The sequence below is a fragment of the Engystomops pustulosus genome, chromosome 3 (genome assembly GCF_040894005.1).
Source record: "Engystomops pustulosus chromosome 3, aEngPut4.maternal, whole genome shotgun sequence".
NCBI classification, from domain to species: domain Eukaryota; kingdom Metazoa; phylum Chordata; class Amphibia; order Anura; family Leptodactylidae; genus Engystomops; species Engystomops pustulosus.
In genome coordinates, this window is record NC_092413.1 from 156,974,371 (window position 1) to 156,999,592 (window position 25,222).

A 25,222-nucleotide genomic window follows, 5' to 3' on the forward strand; every position below is an offset into this window, starting at 1 on the left:
ACTCATGAGTCTCAAGTGATGAACAATTAAAATCTTCCACAAACAAAACTACTTAGCTTTGCTTTAATACTGCATATTAAGTCAGATCAGAGATTTCTGATCACAAAATTGTAGCTATATAGTGACCCTATATTCAGCAGGAGCTCATTACTGTACATAGTCTCTGCAGTGGTAGACAAAAAAGAATGGAGCTATTGATTTTAACCATCCAACTATAATAAACCTTAAAAAATAGGTAACACAAAAGAACTCATACATTGTACTTTACATTTGCCAGCCCAGTCATAAAGTAAGAGCATTCCTTCTGAAGACACTAATCTTTCCTAATAAGCATCCATCAGGAATGGGATCCCACTGTGAAGAAATGGAAATCTTAAGTTCTTCATGCTACTGGCCCCATGGAGTTCAATTCAAGCTCTGTTTAATCTATAAAAATCAATATTGAGTATGTGTGCTATAGGATCATTCCATCTAAAAGTATCTAGTTGGAAATATGGGACAGATACAATAGAGCAGCCAAGCACATGTAATTTATCCAACAAATCTACAGCACTCCAACATTGATTTTTGCAGTTTGCAAGTGACTGAGCAGCAGAAAAAAAGATCTTATTTAAAAATACTTGGGGCTAACCGTATCCAACATTCTGCCTTCCGGATATTTATTGTTCTATGGATGATAACTGTTCTAGGTCATCTCTATACATTTTACAATGCAGCAAACTGTTTACTAGAAGGACTACAACAACATATTTTTTTTTTCTCTTTCGTTGGCAGGGAAGAATAATTTTTCTGAAATCACAGTCAACATACCTATGGAGCGATTTAATGTTTAAACATATCCTTCTGCATGCTGCTAACTTGAAAGAAGGAATGAAAAGAAAATTGTACAGATCCAAAAGGCTGTATTTTTTTCATAACATATTAAAGTGTGCAATTCAATGACTGGAATAATGGCACAGAGATACCAAATTTTGCACCGTAATTATAACTTCGGAAATCTCTATTAAAACGAGACATAGAAATATTTCCAGTCGGAAGTAATTGGAGTTATTTAAAAAAAAAGGAGATATGTTTTACCATAACAAAAGCCGAGAATATATTTATTTTATGGGTCTCCTTCAGCAATAAAGCGTGTTTGCTCTTGTCTGACAATTTGTTGGGATTTTTTCTTTAATTTCCGGTAGCTTGCTCTATGTAATCTGTTACATGATAAGCATCCCTGTTCTGCTGATCGCCTTTAGGCTGGCAAGTGATTGTTCTGAACAGTTAACCCTTTGACAAGTGACAGTGACGCCCCATTAAATAGCCAAACAAAGACACACACACACACAAATGTAAAAATAGGAAATGGACTTTTACTTATCTTAAGCCATAAGAATTTAAGAATACAAATATTAGTACTTAAGGGCAAAAATATTAAAGTTAAAATAATGTTCGGATATAATTCTTGAAAAAAAATTAAATTGCAAATAAAGAATACATTTTTATGTCAATTTAAGCTCCACTACAAGGAATTGTAACACAATTAACAATCAAATGTTTTACAAAAAACTTCTTGTCACTATCATGTAATGCTGTGTGATATATTGATAATTCCATTATGGAGAAGAACAGAGCTGTAGGAGGCATCTTGTAAAGATGTAAAGAGACACAGTGGCATGTTCATAAGTGAAGCTGATAGTTCCTCAGGGATACTCACAGGTAAATCAATATATTGGGAAAATTCCATGGCTCCATAAAATAGTCTTCTCCAGTGTATAATTGGTTTTGAAACGCTACAATTACAAGTAATTGGAATGACAGGTAGGTTATATGCCTGGGACTGAATGAGTGTTATTTGACCATAAGTAGTATTAATAGTGGAAATCTATAACCTCAACTGGCATATATGTATCCGTCTCTTTCCAGATCTTTACTAGCTTATCTATTTCTGGCCAATGTATTGTCTTATCGAAAAAGGAAAGTGAGCAATCTGACAAAACAGCGTTATCGAATTTTTTCAGCCGAGACCCACATGTCATTCACAATTCAGACATGCTGGGGGTTGATTGATGGATTGGTTTGTGACAAATGAAACTCAGATCAACAGCTCTGCACCTTTTCCCCATCAGGGACCACAGTAAAGCATAACTCTGTAACAATAGTAGGATTAGGGATGCATTAGCTCTCCATCGACCCAGACCATCCACTCCCATCAATACTTCCTACGTAATAACCTGCAGCTATGATAAGAAAACAATGGAAGGAGAAAGGGGAAGGAGAAAACAAATCAATAGAAGAAGGGAATGTCTGTAAGATGCTTTGGACAGAAGGAGAAAAAATATTTCCTGAACTGAGGGCATAATGTCCAGTGACAAGAGGACAATGCAATGTCAGAGTTTATCAGTGACAAAAACTGACTGAAAGAGTTGTACGTAGCACAGGACAGTATTTAAAGTGGGGCCCCAATGAATGAATGCAGATAGCAACATTAACTTTTCCTTTGCAGTAATAGTTTTTTTTTTCTTTTACTTTTGCAGGATGTGATGTACATTGTCAAAACTCCATCCATTGTAGAGATAGAAATGCTAATTTTACCGTGCCAGCTTTCATGGTAGCACTCGGTGAAGATCCCATTGAAGATACTATTGTTATGATGACTGCGTTTGGTTGGTCAATGAGTATCTCCACGCTGACACATTCTATTACATTAGGATGCCATCCAATTCCACACTTATGACAAAAATAAATGTCTCAGTTCTCAACATGTCAAATTAACATTGTTAATGATATCTGCAACATTTATCTACTGATAAATACTGGGTATTTCAACACAGTGGTTATAAATAGATTTGGTTTGGAATAAAACTGCACAAATAGTCTTGTACTAACACTCACCCTCCGATATTATTATTTGAATTATATCTCATAGTTATGTTCCAATATGATAAATGAAATGAAGAGAAACATACCTCTAAGACTACGGCCAACCATGTGATATCTTCTTTTCATCTCCATTAAAGCCACAGGACAACTACAATTTGAGAAGAAAATATGGCGTTTTCAGTACCAACCTTTGAATTTGGAGCACAAAAGGAGTCCGAATAGGAATCCTGGGTTAAACTTGAGGTAAATGTCTTTTTTCAACTGTACTGACTTTGTAACTATGAATATATACAGGCAGTACTGACTTATGGACACCCGATTTATAGACAGACCTCTGAGTCCACTGTGACCTCTGCTGAAGCTCTCTGGGTGCTGGTAAAGTACTGAACTTTGGCCCCCAGCTGCAATGATCAACTGTAAGAGTATTCAACAGGGTCAGCAGTGAAGTTTTATTGTTAATACTTGGTCCAATTATAACCCAAAATGTATAAAATATGACTGCCACAGGTACTAACTGAATTGTTTATGGCTTTACAGTTAAAAATTATATAGGTTCCGGCTGTTCATGGAAATCTACTATTAAAACAAAGCTTGATAAAACAGAGACTCCTAGATCCAGGCACCATGAGTATGTAACATCCTGTGAAGCTGCAGCACAGAGGGGCTCCTGTAAAACTCCCCCCAGAGCCCTTGAAACTCATTAGCAACAAATTAAAAGTTGATTTTAGAAGGAAGGAGACCATGGATAACAAATATAAGATTATCACAGTCACGTTGACTTGATCTATAAGTAAGTAACCATGGTTTATTATGATGGATTTTTATGGGAGATTTCTTTTAAAGGTTATGGGCAAATTACAGTGTCTCTATTGAAGAATGTTTCACCATCACAATATCTAAATGTTGGCAGGTTTGATTGAATGAACATTTATGAAGATGGTCATTGCACATCAACATCATTTACATTTCATATTTCTTTTTATATAAACATTAAAAAATACAAAGATATAAGTTTATTGTAACAAAATAGCTGTGTTAGTTCACCTTTAAAAGAAAAACACAATTAAGACAATTAAGATGAATTCCCTCAAATGTTGAGCGGTGAAAATCTGAAAATATCTAACAATCTACAATCTTTCTGACATGTTCTGTTTACTTCTAAGTGAAATACAGTTATTACATCATTTGCAGGGAGAAACCTCAATGTGAGTGAAAACTAAATGTGATTTATGTATCCCAATGGAAAGATTGAAAGTAAAACAGGGTATTTAAAACTTGACAAAGAATGCCCATATCCAAAATGTTTTAAAGAAGCTAATGGAAACTGTCAGGAGGGTCAAGACAAGATCTTGAACACGTCTTGTCTGGTAAGAAAAACACATTTCACTTATCACTGGCAAAAGCAAGAACATTTGGCTGCTGCGGATACAACTCTTTAAAAAAAAAAATGCATGCATAGTCATCGGAGGAGATTTACAAATGTACAACTTGAAAGACAAATCTTATGAAACAAAGACTGAACTCTTCGGGGGTTATTAATCATAAACCGATGCTCGTGCGCTGGCGTATGATGATGTCAAAGCTCTCCCTGCATAGCCACATACATTTTGAGGCTCCGGTCCTACACGCCGGCCCACTCAGCTGCCACCCTGGCCCCCATTCTCACCCCTCCATGCCCCCTTGGCGGGGTGTTGGTGTAAAGGGGGCATTTGCAATTTTTTCAGGGCTTCTATGGCAGTTTTCTGATAAACATCCCCCTTTGTCTCAAATCACACCAATTCTTCAATGATTTTAGGGAAATATATCTTGCCAATGGAGGGTTTCCATGGAGGCTCTGCTACTGTGCCACAGTAGACACTCAGGACCACATTTATGAAAAACAGGGTGCAGTTTGCCTGTGAAGTGTGCAGGGTGATTCCAGATTCATGAATTGTTTTTATGCCCTGTGCCCTGACAGAGTGCACCAATTTTTATGGTACACCTTTAACATAGAGGATGTGACATAGTTGTGATGGATACTGCATGATAAACGCCCCTTTTATTGCAGAATTGTGTCGGGTAAACTGCAGCCGTGACACAAATATGTAACGGACACCTTATAAATGCATGTGCAAGGAGTTTGCACTGAAAAGAATGTGCAAAGTCAGACAAAAAACTGGTGCAGGGGCTTTAATAAATGTGGGCCTCAGTGTTAAGTGACAGAATGCCAAAAATGTATTATTTTTTTAATTACCGTATATACTCGAGTATAAGCCGACTCAAGTATAAGCCGAGGAACCTAATTTTACCACAAAATACCTGGTAAAACCTATATTTATTTACTCGAGTATAAGCCGAGTTTGGGTTTTCAGCACATTTTTTTTGTGCTGAAAAACTAGGCTTTTACTCGAGTATATTATTTGACACAGGGTGCTCAGAATTGTGTGTATTCAGCCCATACATATAGATATTATGGGAGAGCTGAAGTAGATTTTGGGGTACAGGAGATTTTTATTTAAGAAAATGGAAATTACATGTTTTTTGTGACTACTAACAATCCATTAACAGCAACCACATTGCATTTTTATAGTTTGATTCTCACATCACAAGTGGACGTTGACTTCCAAAGCAACATCCAGATTAATTCACATGGAAGTAATTGCCTATTTGGGGGAATCAAAACATGGCAGGTTGTGCTTTAAAGTAACTGTTATTAAAAGTATAGCTGTATGGGAAATGAGTTTAAGTAATTTGTCTCACTGTTCAGCGCAGGATGAAGTTTTCTCTCTATTTAGTTCTACATGCCTGATAAAATTCTTCAAGGGTTATTAATTTGTAATATTATAGGCAGTTTACATTAATAAATGGTATGTGACATCTATATTTCAGCTGATAATCCTATATTAAATTCACTCATCCTAAAATGATTTGCATGGCAGCTCATGCTTAAAATATAAATGTATCCTTAGTATTTAATATAACATGAAACTAAGTACTGCCATTTAATGCTTCATCTTCCATTTAGATGTACCAAATGTGTGGTTGCTAAATGAGTGCTTTTACTGTAGGTGAATACAACAGAGGCAGAAGATTGATGGTGTCTATTGTATAAAGACTCCACTGAAAGTATCTGGAATTACACTAGACAAGACATGGCTCCCAAATCAAAGAGTGGATTCACCTGTTTTAAACCAAATATACTAAAACAATGCTTAAATAGCGCTTCCATATAGATTGCTGGAAATATTCTCATTAGAAGCATTTTGATGCAGTAATAAAACATAGTAAAGAAACAATTTTTTCTACAGCAAAGACTGTCTGTAGAATTTGGACTCTCCTAAGGTTAATTCATGTTTCTATCGCCAGGCGTAAAACAAATTGTTACAAAAATATAAATAAACTTTTATTAGTTCATATACAAATCAATAGGGAAAGACAGACTTTTAAAAACAAGTCCACTGTACTGGAAAAAAACACCAGAACCATCCGGCTGACATCGACAAGGCAGAGTACGTAAATTGAGATTTGTACATATTTGTACAGATTTGTACATATATGTACAAATATAATATTTAATATTTCCCAACCTAAACAAATCTTGTGTGTTTATAGCTGTGGTACATTGAAGTGTATTACAACATTCAGAGATCTATATAGCCCATAAGGTCATTCCATAGACACTATGAGGTTAGGGTCAGTTTGTATGAGCTATCAACACGTGTACATAACAATCCTTCATGTATCATACCTGTGTGTGGAATTGCCAGTGTCTACCCCAACACACATTTCGGCATGCTGCCTTTATCTGTTTTTTTTATATGTTGTAAATATCAGTATTTAATCTCTTCCCACATAGTTGTTACCGTTTCCATTTTGTAGTAATATTAATATAGCAATATATATTTCATAGCTCTCCAATCACATTAATCCCCGTCCTTGTTTACATATTCTTAGGCTGGTCATGTATATTAGGTAGCTGTCAAGTTACATTGTTAGATCGGTCGAGAAAAGACACATATCCATCAAACTCAGCCAAGGAAGGGGAGGGAGGTAGATGAAGATGGGAACACAATTCAATATTCTAATAATATTCTAATATAACCATCTTGTTTGCCTTGCTAACCCACTCATACACATGCACACTAGGCCGAGCATGCATGAGTGCTTAGTCAAGAAATTGAAATATGGCCACCGTCAGACATATAGGCCCAGATTTTCAATTGGTGAGGCAAACTGCTCTACGTGCAGTTTGCCTCACTAATGTGCAAATCGTGCCAGATTATTGAAGAGCGGCATATGGTTTTCAATAATCTGGCGCAGCCTGCAAGCACTGACATTGCTTCAACTGGGTGCACCCGTTTTTTTTCTATATCGGACTTCAAACACAAGTGGAGCGTCGAACCATAAAAATATGGGGAGAACATATAAACCTTATGTAGATTTGCCCTTGGCCACATATGAAGCCAAAACACAAGATTTGAGTAAAGCAACTTTGTTATATACTGATCATATTTGTTGAGACATTTTATAATATGTTTTCTGAATACCAAAAAGAGTTTATGAGACTATTATACCTGAATAAAAAAGATTAGAAAAAGAAAAGGTACCCCTGAAAGAAAATATGTTATTAAACATCAAGAAATGTGCAGCACGATCAGACAGGAATTCCTGAAATTCATTATCAGAACATTTGTCTCAGTTTTGAATTTACATGTGAAAGTATTTTACTATAATGGGCCTGATTTTTAGAGTGAATGTGTTCCCATGGTAGCAAAAAAAGAGAAAGGAACCACTAATAATATCTGTAAACAGATTGTCATTGATTTACATTCACACATCAAAGAGGTGCAGATGACATATTTCCCGATCAATTAGGGCAATATCTGTCCAGTTTAGATTGAGAAGTAAAACTCTTAGATGTTTGATCAGTTCCTTTAGGAAAATACATTAATATGACCATTATGGACAGAATATTTATGTGATCTAATTACGGCATTTAATTAGGTCTCATTGAAAAAACACTTTCTGGCTTATAATAATACTGGGGCCAATGAGGGACTGGATTACTATCTGAACGGTAAACAACATACGTCCTTGTTGGTTGCTCTCCAGTCTCGGTCCTACATACACCTCTGGTAAGCCATTATATGTTTTAATTTTATGTACATATGGTTGTGTTCACAAGGTTTTTATACACATACAAATGTAGACCATGTAGAATAGAACAAATTGGTATTTTAGTCTTTATGTAAGTTAAGTAAACTTATACCAGACTAGAAACAGAGAATATTGCCAAATGCAATGATCTGATTGGCTTAGTGGTTAGTGGTTAGCATTTAAAAGTAATCCGAGTAAGGGCAATCGGTGAACTGGGTTCTAGTCCAGTTTCACTGATGTAATAGGGAGCATGACTGATATAAAAGAAAGGCAACTAAATGCAAAAAAAATGCTAAAAAAGGCTAATATTGTATGGTAATAGGTAGATGTCCAAACACATAGCACTTCTCAATGCACTGTGTACAGGCCATTGTAGAAGATTGTTACCAAATATTGGAGTGGAGTCTATATGTACTATTAGGAAACTTACATGTATGTGAATTATTAAATGTTTAAAAAAAAGGATCCACATATAAATGGACAGTGATCTACTTCTGCGACAAGTATATATTATGAGGGAAAAGAATTAGATAAAATACAATCCTGGTCTATAAGCAGCATTATGCTCAAAACGGTAATGGAAAAAGAGTAGAACAAAAAAGCGGCACCTTAGATATACACAAGATAATTTGCAGGTACATTGTCTATACGAGGCCTGGTCACCTTCTGACGGATGTCCATTTGTCATTGGCCTTTCCCTATTTGTGTCTTGTTAACAAGTAAACGGAGCCTGGAGTAATTGGTCTGGAGTTACTAATGAATTAATTAACTTCAGTCTATTTTACCTAACCTTAAATAATAAGCATCTTCTTTGGACTAAGCAATAGGAGTGACAGGCTGAGAAAAACAGACATGTAGCAAAGCTCTTGAAAATTAATGAGAAACGGGGAAAGAATCAATGTACTTTCTGCTTGCTGAAAACCAACACAAGACAGATACAATGAAGAATGAATACATACAGTCAGGTTAGAAAAATAGGCTTGAAAAAGTGGGCAAATTCAATTACAGAAGTAATTAGGAGATATAGGGGAAGGCTGCCTTTTGGGATTTTGCCAGAAAACATGAATTAATAAGAGTGAATAGAAAGCGTCCATACAGTAATTAAGAGGCAATCACCTATGCCAATGAGTACCTGGTGCAGCCTGAAGCTATTAATTCAGCGATCAAAAATATTTTTAGGTGATTAATACAGCAAATTTACTTTAAAAGACCAATTCCTGGAGAGATATCAAGACAATAGCACCTTATTTGTCATTCTGGCATTTATATAGCTAATTAAATTCTACACTTCGCAAAAAATAGACCCATAGCGCCTTATCTAGCTTAGCGAAACGAGCATTTAATCCTTACTTTGCAGGGGTATCTTTACTAAGGAATCAGCAATAGAATTGATTCTTTGACTTTTCCACACTAGCTGCAGATTTACATTTTGGAGGATTAGTAAAGCTGCTTCATAGGAGTTTGTAACAACCACTAGCATTATGTATGAGTACTAGTTAAGAGCCCATCATATTTTAGGTACAGTAAAACCGCTCTTAAAGGCCACCTTTTGGAGAGGGTCACCCTTCAATTAGACCAGTTTCTTTCTGACAAATTTTTAGTTTCCTCTTTACTCTTATATGCAATTTTTGGTGGTCATAGTGTTTTACTATGGTGAATGGTGCATATGCATTTGGGAGAGGTATTTTAGTGTACCCATGGTTTAAGTGGATAACCTAAATAATGACTGTGGATAGTTTGCAATAGCAAAATTAGACTGCACAGTTGTGTATCCTGCTGATAAATGTTTTAAGGGTAATACAAATCCTACATGATACTATAGGTAGATTTGATATCAGAGATAAACAAAGATTTTTTTCCTTCCACAGTTCAATAGGCCGCAACTGACAAACTTTTTCTAGCTTGACAGTAGATGGCTCCAGTCTGACACATGACACTGTGCCACCTTTCGTCACACCTGGGTGAAATGTTCTGAGACAAGCCTAAATAGATGGTAACTTGTGTTTTGACAAAGTGATGTAAATGGGCTTCATGTTACGTGAGAGATCATCATGTCCAAGTCAGAAGACTTGGAGTCCCTCTGTCAATGTACATACTAGAGATTCTTTGTCTCTTACTACTAACAACATGAGATATGACATGAAGTCTTCATAAGGAAACAAGTCATTTTTATTTGCAGCTTGTTGGGTAGGGGAATGTTTACAAGATTTCACCCACTACATATGTAATACCCGTTACATGGCTCATAACCCAATGATAGTAAATATATACTTATATTTTCTTGAGATCACGTTTATTGCTAAGCTAGCCACGTGTGAATTGTTTAGAATGTGAAAGACCTTGAAGAATTGTTCCCCTAGGAAACACATTCTTAATGTCCAGCAAATGAAGCAAATAAAGTGGAAAATAGAAGAAAAATGATAGTTTGTGGTAGTAAATGACACTTACCTAGTTTAGTTAGCTTTTTTGTTGATGTGATTGTCTATTGTAGAGTAAAAACTATTACAAGAATACATTCAAAGTCAATTTAAATAGCTGGATATTTAACAGAGACCTGACATAGCCTCATCACTATCACGTGGGACTGGAAGAAGTCTACAAAAAGATGAAGCACTGCAAAATGTCAGAGGAAATATCAGACAACATAAATATGTATATTGATACTGATTTCCAATATGACACGTTAATGAAAATGGAGATTAAAATGTAAATTATATTTAGTCATATCAATATTGTATGTGTTGAGTAGTATCATAAAGCAACAAGTAAGGACATTAAAGTACAGTACTACCAGTAGTATAATATGTACTGGTGCCGATCCTGGATAGAAGGAAGACTTAACTTATATAACCAATCCATTGAAACAGAAACTTTACCCAATATGACACGTTACTCCCAAAGTTAAAACTTTACCCAATATGGCATGTTAATTAAAATGGAGATTAAAATGTAAATTATATTTAGGCATATCAATATTGTATGTGTTGAGTAGTATCATAAATCGACAAGTAAGGACATAACAGTATAGTACTACCAGTAGTATAATATGTACTGGTGCCGATCCTGCATGGGAGGAGGACTTATATAACCAATCCATTGAAACAAAAACTTTAATCCAATTAAAAAAGTGATATTTTATTAAAATTTGAGCACTTTCTCCACAACATAAGAGAAAAAAATTTGATGAAAGAAAGTTAGAACCCTATTAATGTAGTCATTAAATCCTCCCACAACTAGAAAAGGGAGTATTTATTACAAAAAAACATATTGAGTAATATAGAAATCTCATAATAAGAAACCTTATATTTAAAATTTTTATTTAGGCTGTGATCATAATTTTGTTTGGCTGTGTAAGTCTTTAATGCCTATGTTTTAGAGGCAATGGAGAGAAAGTAGGCCCACAAGTACCTCTGCCTCAGAAACAGACCTGTAGGGATAGAGCCAGTATCTTAGGAGGTAATCAAGCAGAATGAAGAGTAGTGTCCAGGCTGATCTAAACTGTATCTGTAGCTGCTGGGGCTCTTGCATCTCTGCCTTTACACTAGACTGGAAACCCTTTGTACTAATTACCAGACTGTACCAGATTTTATGGTTCAGTTCCATTTCATAATTGACTGACAATAATGCGCAAGGAAGGGGAAAATTCAGGCTCACCACCGCAAGCACAGGATCTGAAGTGGTTTCATAGGGGGCCATCATTGCCTGGCACTAAATGCAGATTTAAGCAACTCTTATCTGCACTTCCTTCCAATTCATGGATTTTAAGAGTGAGTGAGATTAAAGTGCCGAGGTAAGAATAGCCAATCTTCAGCGGGGCACTAATTCAATTGTCCGCATCCATTATGGAACGATTCTCTGGGAGACAATCATTTATGGAAGTTTGACTTTGCAAGTGTGGAGACATGGCATACCTGCAGCTGCACCTGATCTGCAGAGTGTCAGCATAGAGAACAAGCATACAATCATCTCAGGAAATATCCCCTATCATCTCAATATCTATAGTATATGGAATATTCATTATCACCCAGCCAGGAGATGGTTAATGTTGTACAGAAAGAAATTTCTATAGAACAAGAAGTGATTGTTAATGCAAATAAAACAGTTCTATAATTTAATATGACACTTATCTTCCCCTCCCCATTCTAAATAGTGTAATATAAATGAATGACGCTCCGAGGAATAAACAGCACTTAAGTAGTAATGGTCATAAGTCTTAAATAATAGCTTTAACACCTTGAGCTTCCAAAAGTAACTCCCATTTGTGACTTTCAGGCTAAGAGCTAATAAAGCTAATAAAATATAGATATATAGGGTAAGATGACATGCACATACCCATTTGCTGTCAAAATATATTGCATTTAAGTTGTGCCAGCCCCAAGGTAATATCAAAGAGTTACATGAACAGTCTCCTACTGTTAACCAGTGACACGCCAGAGGTGTTTGGAAAAGGCTTACCTTCCCGTCATTGGACAAGTCTCTTTCGGCAGGGCCTACAAAAGCTGTTATGTCCAGGGACTTTCCCAGAAAAAATGCCCGTACAGGTGGTGAAAAGCAAGAAGTACAGATACCTGAGAGCAGAGTTGCTAAAGAAAAGAGCAGAGCAAATGAGCAAAATGTCTTCTGCCTGCACAGTCAGACCCTGTGCATGGGGAGTTACAAATGCACTGGCTATAGACTTTGTCCAAAGCTGTAGTTTTTTTTTTTTTTTTAGTGAAGGAAGATTAGTTCATACAAAACTCAACAATACAGCACTGAAACCCATTGTTGATATTCAACATTTTTCACATAGCGGAACAGAATAGACAATACGGTATCTAGGAAACCGCGGGCTGGATTACAGGCTGATGATATCTCATCCTTCTGGAGGCCTGTAATCCTTTTTATTACCTACCACAGCCAAAAGAGCAGAAACCTAAAATCAATAACATCGCAACACTTAGAAAAAGAACAAGGGATTAATTAAAATAAAAGTGTTAAGGGAAATTGTAAAGAGAGTATAATAGCATGGGTTGAGTGTATCTCCTTACAGTTTGAAGAAGGGGGTGATGTAACACTCTTTTTAATAGCAATAAGCTGCCGGATTGAGTATCCTGAATATTAATAAAGCACATTAAAACATGGTAATAATCTGAAGAAGACATATTCTTCTTCTCACTTAGTTTCTCATTTTATAGCACATATCAATAGAACAAAATAAAAAAATAAATAAAGGATGAATAAATAGGTACAACAGTTTCCAAAAATTGACATGCAATAATTTTTTTTACTTTATTAGGCTTATAATGCTGATACTGACAATAGATCAAAGGAATACACAAAACATACAAGAAAAGTAATTCTAGTGGTATAGGGTTAAGCTGACGGAATAACCTGCACAGCAAGGAATGATGCATTTCTCCATATGTTTATGTTATAATATCTGCAGGTTTATTTACAGATCTGTACTTTTCCTTGATGTTCCATAGAATCCAGAACCCATATTTTCCTAAAAACACCAAATAGTCCAGATAGCCCCAGACGTGATTGTTCCTACCAGTCTTTTCATCACTTCAGCAATTGACCAATTGACAACTGACTGATGGTTATCTTTTCACTCCAACAATAAGAGAAATTACCATCACTATTGGCTATGTACAGTAAATGCCTCCAGAGTAAATTACATGATTCTAAAATTCTTCTATGCCGGCTTGGTACAACAGTCACACAAAAAGTTTCTTTCTGTGTGCGTGCGTGTGTGCGCCTGGCTTCCTGTACTGCAGATTTGGCCTTTCCTGTCAGACACAGAATAGAACTTGACAGCTTCTTTAAAAGAGGAGTATAAAGGAAGTTTAATGAGGGATGGCACTGTGCTATTCGGAAGCTTCTATTCTTCACAATTGGCTATTCTATCCTCCCAAGACAAAATGGGAATGTGAGAAATAGATAAGCTGTACAGGAATACTCTAAGGGACACTTCCACTGACCTTCAGGTTTTACTCTTTCCTTAATTCACTCCTAATTTTTAAAAAAGAAATCCATAAGCTGTGTCTTATAGGTGTGAAGTACATGCAAAAGGGGGAGGATATAGGTATAGACAAATGGTAAAAAAAAAGGAACCATGCAGAAATAAACACTATTTTTTAGATGTAATATCTTATTATATGGCAATTTTAAAAACAACAAACTAGCTGGAAAATCCTATTTCCAGCACAAAGACATGATTTTGCTGGGTTGTAGGTGTATTACATATCTACGTGCCAAAGAATATTAGAAAACATACACAAGCTCCAAATAATAGTATTTTACCATATCATTTTCAAGGTAATTTCCAAATAAAAAGTATATATATACACATGAAATATTCAGCAACGTGTATATGCAACCTGGGACTTAGCCAGAGACATAAGATGGGATCCATGGAGGTGACATGGGCATTATTATGGCAGTTTTCTATGCAAAATTTAAGAGGGGATTACACTAGGATATACCGCCATTATTTTATAATCCGGTGTCCAACAATGGGACACGATGCTGAATTGAACTGATTCACCGCCCAACTACTGTATGGCTCCGCAAAGTAAAACGGACTGGCTTCAGTTACCTCCACATCTGGATAGCTGGGAGTACCATTGTAAAGGATTAAACCATGAATATACTGTATACTTAACCTCCTGGAACCCAGCACTTATGCAGCCTTTGGAACCAATATACCAGGCCCCAGCTGTGTCCTGTTTCAGAACATTGGGTTGCTAAAGTTTTAAGACTATTTTAGGAGCTTTTTGAGTGTCAGTTTATTCATACTAGCGTATGCAGCTTGATAAGTCTATCATATGAGATGTTTAAGGTGTTGGCCACTTTACCTAATTTTTTTTGTAATGTGTCTGTAAGTATAGGGGTAAGGCCATTAGGTAATTAGGTTACCAATATACATCTAGTAAAAGTTCTGCTCTGCTTTCTTGATATGTAAAGTGACGTCAGCCAGACATTGCAAACCATAAAATGGTGGCAGGTTAAGGGTCATGTGATCTCTATTTGTGATCTCACCTTGCTAGGGCCTTATGATCGTATTCATAAATATATATGATCAAGGTCCTGGCAGGGTCGATTGTTCATGGACAGTTAGAGATCACATGACCCTCCATCTGTAGTCATTTTATGGTCAGGAATGTCCGGCTGATGAGAAAAAAGATGAGAGGCAGAAATTTTAAAATGTCCCAAAAAGAGTTGCAAATTTTTTGCAAATCATTAGTTGAGACATTTGTATGCCAGAAAATTAATGTAACTACAATGATAAATTCCCCCTATTATGTGTTCCAGCATATTCTGTCTTTTCACTATGAATGGCATCAGGACCCATTGCAACATTATAAAGTAGGGGTAAGTAGGCTATACGTGCTGATTTTTGTTAAAAAGATAAAGGCTCCTTTTATTTTTTCTTCAAAGGAAATCTACTACCAGGTTCAAGGATTGTGAACCAAGCATACCACATGCAGGTGGGTGCCTCTCTGACAATTCCCCCTATTCTTTTAGCTTTATACACCCTTACTCTTATTTACAAAATAAGTTAAAAATTATTTAGATGAGCCTGAGTGGCCCCGGGATCCATAGCTGGTAATTGAGCATGGAGCAAGGAACATTTACCGGTACATAATCTTCTGTGTACTTCAGTAGCATTGAGACAGGTTCAACATTGTGGGAAATTAGTGCTACACAGCATGGTGGGTGAGCAATTACTAGGTAATTTACACAACATACACAATTTACTGGATCATAAAAACGTCCCTGTCCCACCCTATCACTACATGGTATTGAATGCCATAAATTTTAGGAAGAAATGAGCCTTAGATGTTTCCTTAGAAAGTTGTTTTATTTGGCCATCTTTTAACTTAAAGAGAACCTCTCGGGGCAGTTTGAGGTCACAATGTGGGTATATTAAAAAATATCCAAACATTTATACCTACCTAGAGATAAGTCCAATAGGCCACGTCAGATTCATCTCTGTACTCCCTGCACCTGCATAATGATTCAATGAAGCTGGAGTAGTGCACCCCGTACCTACAGCACATGTACAATGAAGCCAAAGTGCACCCCAGAGGCTATCTGCCCAGGTGCCAGGAGCTCCAGATCGAGGTAAGAATATATGTATTTTGTCTAAGTCACCGAGTGGAAACCTAAATGGTGATTTGGGACACTAAACCACCCATCCATAAGGACCTGTGGGTGGTCTATTGCCCCAAATCGACCTAACAGATTTCTTTTAAAATGAGAAGTTCCAAGCAGAACATGTAACTTAAGAAAAATTACCTTTTTGTGATTGTGTCATAATGTAACAATAATATGATCAGGGCAGAATTGGTGCCTGGAGGTTTTTTGCAACAAAAGTGCAAAAATGCTATGGGGAACATTTATAATCGACATTCAAGAGGAAAAATGGCAGAATTTTTTTCCCCGTTGCTACCCTCCTTGCACCTTATTTATGAAGTGTCAGTGCTACAATTTTGATGGTTTTCCGACACTCATGACTTGTTCTGTTTTTGGGCAGAAAAATTCGGGCGCCTCTTGTGAATCCAAGCACTTCTATTTTTCCAACACAGTTTTTGCCGCACAATTAGAGCGCCAAATAGGATTTTTTCTACAAATTTTTTCTAATTGGTCATAAGTTAATACATTGCAATGACAATAGGGATATTGTCATCTATACTACTTTTTATGTAAACTAGTACTAGTATTTACCCAGTATCATGTTCTATTATTTGTGTTTTGACCAATTGAGATCTCCTGCTGTCATGGACACTCCCCTTTTCCAAAACTTCACTTAGTAGCAAGTCTGACTTAACCTGAGGACCGATATAACTTAAAAGGAACCTGTCAACAAATTTTCACTAATAAACCTAAAAAATGCATAGTTCCTATTTGCAGAAAATAAACCCTGTAACTCTACCTGGCACCCTGGCAGAAGGAACTAAATCCTAAGGGTGTGTTTATTTGGTGTGTCTCTCAGCTCAAATGTGCTGGTAAGTCCCTCATCTACCATCCCTTAAGCAATACAAAGCAAAGCGGAATACTTACTGCTTCTGGTAAAGTTCCAGCTAGTATTACAAAGTTCATTTTCCGGAGATAGGAAGTATACATTATTTTAACTAAAAATAGTGTGGGCAATAATGAGTATAGTGCTTTTATGAAAAATCTTGTGATAGGTTCCTTTTCAGAATCATAGGTGGCTAGGAACAAGGCAAATGCTATGCCCATAAAAACTTAGCAACAATGTGCCTTATGTGACACTTTTTTTTGTCAAAAAATGTTTTTTTATGCATGATAACTAAGACACTAAACAAGTTATATGTATAGTTCAGATCTGATTCTCATCTGATATTACGAGCCTCATAAAAAGAAAGTCACTGCTCCTGCTATTTCAGAGCTGTCATTTCAATTATAATATTAATCAGTCATATCTAAAATACTGGTATCTTGACATGGACACACTAACCTATCATTACTGGATCAGTTATTTATTCCTGTCCAATCACTTGTATGGCAGCCAATTATTTCAGACAAATTGCTGCAAGTGCTACTAATCAGGCACAACCACTGACCTGTATTTAAGAAAAATCATAAATCTCAAGAGACGTCAATAAAAAACACAAGCTAAAAAGAACATATGTACTATAAATATCTGTAGTATTCACAATTTCAAGAGCACTATAGACAAATACAGTAAAGAAACATTGAAAATAAATAGTTTTTCCAGATTCAGAACATAAATCTTTAGAATGTTGTTAATGTAATGTATGTATTGTTTTCAAATTTCTTTCAAGATTTTTCCTTCAAAAACTTGAAGAACCTGTCCTGGTGAATCCATGTGTCCCTATCTCATTCCAAGACACAAACCTGATAAGTTTAAATAACCAGTCCTGTGCTTGTGTGTCTAACCAGGAAAAATGTCTTCTTAGGGCTACCACAAACCAGATGTGATCCACCCATAATCCCAGACCATGCAGAGTCCTGTGTTATGGGTAGGGGTGAACCTAGCCTCTATGATGAGTGAGGTCAATTATAGAAAAGAGCCCCCCAACTGCTCAGTTAAATAGTTATGTACTATGCCGAGCGCTTGAGATACTCATATATCACTAAAAAGGGGTCCATTGTATCGCAATGTGACCAAGAAGCCAGTCGTACATGCCGTTCTTCTCATCTCTATGGTAGTGATAGCTGAGCAATGTACTTGGCTATCTCCATGATTCCCATGATTTGTGGGGTTCCCACAACTGGGAACAAAATTAAAATCTTTTGAAAAAAAAGTTTGCTGTATCACCATATACTGACATTCATATCTTTTTCATACTTTCGTATACAGACTTGTGTGAGGTGTCATATTTTGTGGGATGAGCTGAACTTTTTATAGCAATTATACTGGGAACTGTAGGACCTTATGATCAGTTTTCAACCTAAAAGTGGCCATACGGTCATTTTTCTACTACGATGTTCACCATGAGCTTATTATTGAGACATGGGGATAACTCAAATGCTTATGATTTCCAGGTTACAACTCTGGTTCTTTCATTTGGTGTTAAACGTTTGTCTATAATAACACAAGGGAATATGTTTATGTGCAGCCTCATCTCTGCTACATATGCCCCTTTGTTACCCTAGTCCTCACTTAGTTACCCCTCAATGCTCTTTCCCCTACTCACTCAGTTATCCATTCTTTCTATGTTCTCCCCCACTCCTCACTAAGCTCTCCCCTCTCATGCTCACCTCCTCATTTATTTAACCCACTTATGGTCTCCCCCATCGTCACTAAGTTAACCTTCACACGTCCCCCTTCCTTCTTTAATTTAGAACCCATATGTTTCCCCCTCACCACGCTGTCAGCAGCCCAGTATCCTGCCGTTTCCTGCAGGCGTGTGATCATGACATCATCATAGGTCAGTGATGGCGAACCTTTTAGAGACCGAGTGCCCAAACTACAACCAAGACCCACATATTTATCGAAAAGTGCCAACACAGAAATTGAATTAGTGATTTACACTCCCTGCTCTGTCACAGCTTTTATTCATATCAGCATCCCGGGGAACACCAATAAAGAAGAAAATAAAAGAAATTTGGATGATCATTGTAGCTTCCCTCCAGGGTCCCATAAACAGAAAGAATTGTCTGGGGCCGGAGTAGGAGCTACAATGATAATCCTGATCTGCCCACACCTTTCCACTCCTCCTAGTCCCAGGTAGCGCTGTCACTTTAAAATAGCTATGTGCACAGCAAGTCTTGGGCTGCCCGAGACTGCAGGAAGATACCTGGAAACATCTCTGGTGAGTGCCCACAGAAAGGGCTCTGAGTGCCACCTCTGGCACCCGTGCCATAGGTTAGCCACCACTGTCATAGGTCCTGTACCCCCCGGAAGTAATATTCTCCTAAAAGCAGTATGACCTGAATGATGTTATTTCAGGTCCTGCAGGGGAAAGCTTTGTGCTTAATGTACACTTTTCATCATGATTTTGCAGTGATTGAGATACAGCAGGGGGAGCTGCCTGAGGCCATTGTCTCAAATTGCCTCATGGGTGGTGCTCCCTGGTAATGAGCTGTCACTGGCTACCCAGCAGCGTATACAGTAATTTATTACACTATAGAGTTGCTGTTTAGCAGGGACTTCCTGCATCATATATTTATATAATGCAAGGAATCCGGTACCCGGAAGTATGATCAGTACGTGACATGACAGTGTAGACCAACCATGTCTACAAAAAAATTTAATTTGCCAGTAAAGGACAGTTACGGTAAGCAAAAATCTTGAAAACCATGAGAATCTGCCAGACCAATAAAGCCAACAAGGAAAATTTTTGGACTGTCAGCATGATTTCTCTCATAAATCCAGAATTGGTCAAGACATCAAGTAAGAGGTTAAAGTAAACCTGTGAGGTGATAAGCACCTGACCTCTCTGAGAGTGGAAAAAATGTTAATCTGGGAATTATTTAAAAGAACTTCTTATTTATTATTGCAGTTTATATATCCATGCAGTACATAAGCCAGATTATGCGCTTTGAGTGTACAAACGCCCTTTGTCAGTTTCAGCGGCACTTGAGGTGGGGTAGCTTGACTGTATGCCAGAGCTCCCCCACCTCCATGACTAGATCTATAGTAAGTCAATAAAAGTCTCTTTTAGAAGAATGGGGCTCTAATCCCATAGATAGCACCATCACTGAAACATAAGACAAGAGGACATTGGGGCACATTTACTTACCCAGTGCAGTCGTGATCCCGTGGTGCATTGTCCGGCGCTGATTCGGGTCTGCCGAGATTCACTAAGGTCGTACACCCGATATCCAGCAGGTGTCGCTGCTGTGCCGAGGTCCGCCGGATTTCACCTTCTTCGTCCCGGTGCATGTAAGTGCTGATGTGTGATGTGTGATGTTGTGACACAAATTTTTTAAATTTTGCATTTTTTTCCGAATCCGTTGGGTTGTCCGACGGCCACGCCCCTTATTTCTGTCGCATGAAAGCCGGTGCAGATGCAACACAATCCGATTGCGTGCGCCAAAATCCGGGGGCAATTCGGTGCAAATCTGAAATATTTGGGAAACCCGATGAAAGTGCGGCGTTTGGACCCTTAGTAAATGAGCCCTATTGTCTCTGTCTAGAAAAAAAAGGTTTCATTTCCAGAGGGGAATAGCCAAGCTCTGGAGTTGCTCACAGTAGGGACATCGGAGAGCTTCATGAAGGGTCTAGATGCCTTTTTACATCAAAATAACATTGATGGTTGTAATAACACTGATGTTATAATATAGAATTGTAGTTATTATGTAACTGTGTATTGTGTGTGGTTTGTGGGGGGAGGGTTCACTTTAAAGTCAGGAGGTATTATTAATTATATATTATTATATATTTGTATTATATATACTTTCAGAATTTTAATGTATATGGAATATCTGTAAGTTTATGTAATCAATAACTTGCTTCTTGCGTGGATTGAGGAACCTTTGTGTCAACAAGTTTCCTTTCTACCTATTTAGAATCTTTCTCTAGGTTTTGACACCTCTCCATACTACAAGAGCTGAGAATTGTTTTATAATGCTAATTTGTTTGCTCTCATGCTGTATAAAACAGGACCTCCCACTAGTACAGAGATCCATATGGCGGCTCCCAGTAAGTAACCTCACTGATGTCACCGATGTTACACATTTATCACTTCAAAGACATGAACAGATGTCATTTATATTGCGTTTTTATAGTGATTTCATTATTGTGTTTAGTTCAACTACAGAATTCACATCAAACTGCCCTGCCAAGTATATATTTTCATGGAAATCTTCAATTTCCAATGTCCTTTTAATCTACAACACTACATAGTAAAAATAATTCACAGGCAATCTCCAGGGGAAAGATTATAAGGTATTTTTAGACTTGCAAGCAACGTCTGCCACTTTCTCATGTGTGGTCTAGTCTCTGTGTTCTTTATGTGTGACAGAGTAGTAGAATATGACATCTTAGATTTTACATTTCCTCCTGGAGATCCTTTGATTTTCTTAAAGTGTATTTCATGCCTCACTGGTCTTACTAGTTCCTAGAGAATCAATAGGCTATGCCCTCATGAATAATGGCTTGGCCCTAAAAATGGCTGCAAAGGATGCAGGGAATCATATTTGAATTCTGTGCTAGTACAATACAGTTTTTTGTATCATCAAAACTTTTAGCATGAAATAATATAATAGTAAAATACATTGAAGACAGCATAAAATGTGCAAAAAGTATCTAGTTACTGTTTATTATCTGATAATATCTGCTTAAAAAAACATTCATTTTATTGTATTCTTGCTCAAGTGTTGATTTGTAGTATATATTTATACATACATAAATTACCAACACTTGACACAAGTTAGATGGTAGTCTTACACTCTAAGATCAGCTGTCTGGTCTCACATTAATTGTATATCAGCCAACTTGATTGAATTGTATATCTGTAAAAATAAAATGTCATATTCATGATACTGTCAATAACTAAATTTAAAGGACATCTACCACCATTTTTCGGTGGTAGACTGTCCCATATGCCACCTTTGGTACCTTATGTAGTATGGAGAAAATAAACTTTTATATCTATTGAAATGAACCGGAGGCGCTCTGGGTCTTATCCGATGAGCGCTTTCTGGCTCCTCTGAAGGCTAATTTATGCACGGCCACCCGCCTAATTCGTATGCACCGCTCCCGGCTACCTGCGCAGTCAGGAAGCCGGTGATGTTGGATATCTGCGAGCTGCGCAAGACAGAAGATCTTGCGACAGAAAAGTGCCGGATGTCGTCACCGGTTGTGTGTATGCCCTGCATCCGAATGAAGCTGGGCGTACATAAATTAGCCTCTGGAGGAATCAGGAGGCGCTCAGAGGACCAGACCCTGAGCGCCTCCAGCTCATTTCAATAGATATAAAAGTTTATTTTCTCCATACCACGGGGCCCCGGAGCTAGCGCAAAGAGGCTCCATAGATAGCATAAGGTCCCGAGGGTGGCATATGGGACAGTCTACCATTGAGAAATGGTGGTAGATGTCCTTTAAGAGAAAATTGAAAAAGAAACAAAATACCTTTTTCATGAATTCTATTCTTAAGCTTGTAATAAATAGGTGATGGTACAAAATTCTTGTGAATCAAGATTTAATCTACAAACACATTTATTCAGTGTACTACATGGACAAAAGGGAGTTTGGATTCTATAGCTCTTCCTTGTACTAAGTGCAGGCTGGGAGTTATCTGGAGTCTTGCTCACTGAAGATCAACAAATACAATTTTATCAACACACCAAACTAAGACAGGTTCATAAATGTTGAGAATCAATCTGCCACATATGAATATACCTTTGTGGTTTTACCTTTGACAGACACAACCCATGCCTGCTTTCAGAATATTTCACCATAAAAAGTTCTATTATTTTCTCATAAACAATTATGCTTTTAAAATTTTGCTAACATACCTATAAATTAACAAAATGGTACAGCCAACACATTAATCGATAGAATTACTTGCCATGGAATGGATTAATATGGGACTTTCCAACCTTATGTTTTATATGGACCACTCGTATATTTATATAAATTCATCACGTCCCCTCTTAGTTGTCTCTTTTCAAGACTAAATATATCTAATTCTTTTAATCTTTCCTCATAAATGAGACCCTCCATATCATTTTTGTGGCTATTCGTTGTACCCTCTCCAGCTCCAGGGCATCCTTCTTATGGACCGGTGCCCAGAACTGGACGGCATATTCCAGGTGACGCCGAACCAATGCTTTGAATCAAATCCCCTTTGTGGTTTGAACCAATGCTTTGTACAGTGGTAATATTACATCCCTATCCCGAGAGTCCAGACCACTTTTGATATATGACAAGATCTTACTGGCTTATTGCTTTGTTCTTCTCATCTTTCTATATCCCCTCTTATGTTTGTAAATTAAAACAAGCAACTTTGAGAAACTAGAACTAGAGGAATGAGCTCCATGCTCCCATTTAGCTTTTTCCCATTGCACCATTATCTCTGACCAGTTTGGAGTTAGCAACAATTTTTTCACTTCTGATAAAAATCTGTATCATTCTCCTCTGAATGGGAAAAATAATTCATTTAATTTGATTAATTGCCCACCGATACCTTCAGCCAACTATAACACCTAACTTTATGGTCACCAACACACAGCTGAAGAGTTGGAGTTATGACTTAACCATTTGTGAGACACCAAAAGCTATATCTGAGGCTACATTCACACCACATGTATGGCACTCAGCGGCATTCATCGGCGCTGGGGAGAGGAGCAAGGGATGAGCGCAGCTCACCCCCTTCCATAGGAATACAAATAGGAATACAAATACAAAGATAGGACATGTCCACATGATATTCCACGTGTGCGGCACCGCACCGCTCCCGTACGGCGCAGCGAGGCCATTAAAGTGTATGAGGGATGTATATATGCTGTATATACGTCAGCTGTATATATGCGTCCCCCATACGTTCGTGTGAATGTAGCCTTATACTGTATATTGAAAGAGAAAAAATATCATATTGGTACATTTCAAAGTTTAAACCTGTTTTATAAAAGGTGATGGCACACAAAGACATGAATCACAGGGCCAGCCTAAATCATTACCTGCAATCTATTACAGTTAGAGAAGAAGAAGTTATTTAAGATAAAAATTATGAATGCATAAAATAATGAGGATTGGATACAATAGCACTTCACAGTCTGGGAGAACACATGTATTAAGATAAATTCAAGATTAATTTAAAACGCATGAGTGAGCCACCATAACTATTAAAGACATTTGAATTATATGAATATCATTTTAAGCAAACAAGGCCATATTTAATGAAGACACCTTTTTAAATGTAAATACAGTCTACAGCTGAGGAAATAATCCTTCTTTTTTGTCCAATCACAGATATCTGAATGGATGCGCTCACACACAGCAGTGGCCTTAACATCGATATACATATATATATATATATGTGCATCAAAGAGCCATATTAATATGTAGAATGTGAGACAACACAATCTCTGCATCTACATTACAGATCTAATACAAGCTTATAAAAATAAGGAAAAATTCAGCTTATTCATATATCATTTTGCGTGTCCTTACTTAGATGCCATGCTTGAGGATAAAACGTGCTCTGGCCTCACGGTAATCCAGCAAACAAGGAATATGAGTAATCTCAGCAGCAGGCAAAAATGTTATATATATATGTTTGCCATTTTTCCCTCCATGAAAATTTAAATAAAAAGTGATCAAAAGTTCATATGGCTTCGAGTCCAGCACACAGCGGTGGGTAGAAAAATATCACTTCTTTATTATCCAAGGGGTAAAACCATGTTTAGGAACATACAGCTAGCGTCACAGGTCTGTGACGCTAGCTGTATGTTCCTAAACATGGTTTTACCCCTTGGATAATAAAGAAGTGATATTTTTCTACCCATCGCTGTGTGCTGGTCTCGAAGCTGTTTGTTTCATGAAATTTGCATCCGTATGGTTGGGCTCTGGACCAGTCTGTGCACTCCAGTGAAAGAGGTATCGTCCAAGATTTTGTGGTGAGAGCTGGGATCGGAGGCATTCTGCCTACCGGACTTTCCTGTGTTTTCAAAAGTTCATATGGTTCCAAATATAGAATCAATGAAAAGTCAGCTTGCCTCACAAGAAATTTCATCTTACACAGCTACATACACCGAGGAATAAAAAAGATATGGGTGTCAGAGTTTTTGCCATACAAAG

General features: G+C 37.2%; 1 protein-coding gene across 19 annotated transcripts in view; it reads right to left on the reverse strand.

Moving 5' to 3' along the window:
* Nucleotides 1-25,222, reverse strand: part of SOX2 (SRY-box transcription factor 2) — a 508,319-nt gene that overhangs the window by 64,627 nt on the left and 418,470 nt on the right. For 9 of the 19 annotated variants that reach the window (XR_011854269.1, XR_011854274.1, XR_011854275.1 and 6 more), the window contains one exon: nucleotides 2,952-3,013. The exons of 4 other annotated variants lie outside the window; for them this stretch is intronic. The gene's annotated coding sequence lies outside the window, so the exon portion shown is untranslated. Of the gene's footprint in view, nucleotides 1-1,447; nucleotides 2,223-2,951; nucleotides 3,014-12,456; nucleotides 12,676-25,222 lie in introns of those variants that run through there. 6 more of the 19 variants (XR_011854285.1, XR_011854284.1, XR_011854267.1 and 3 more) reach the window with 6 other exon arrangements.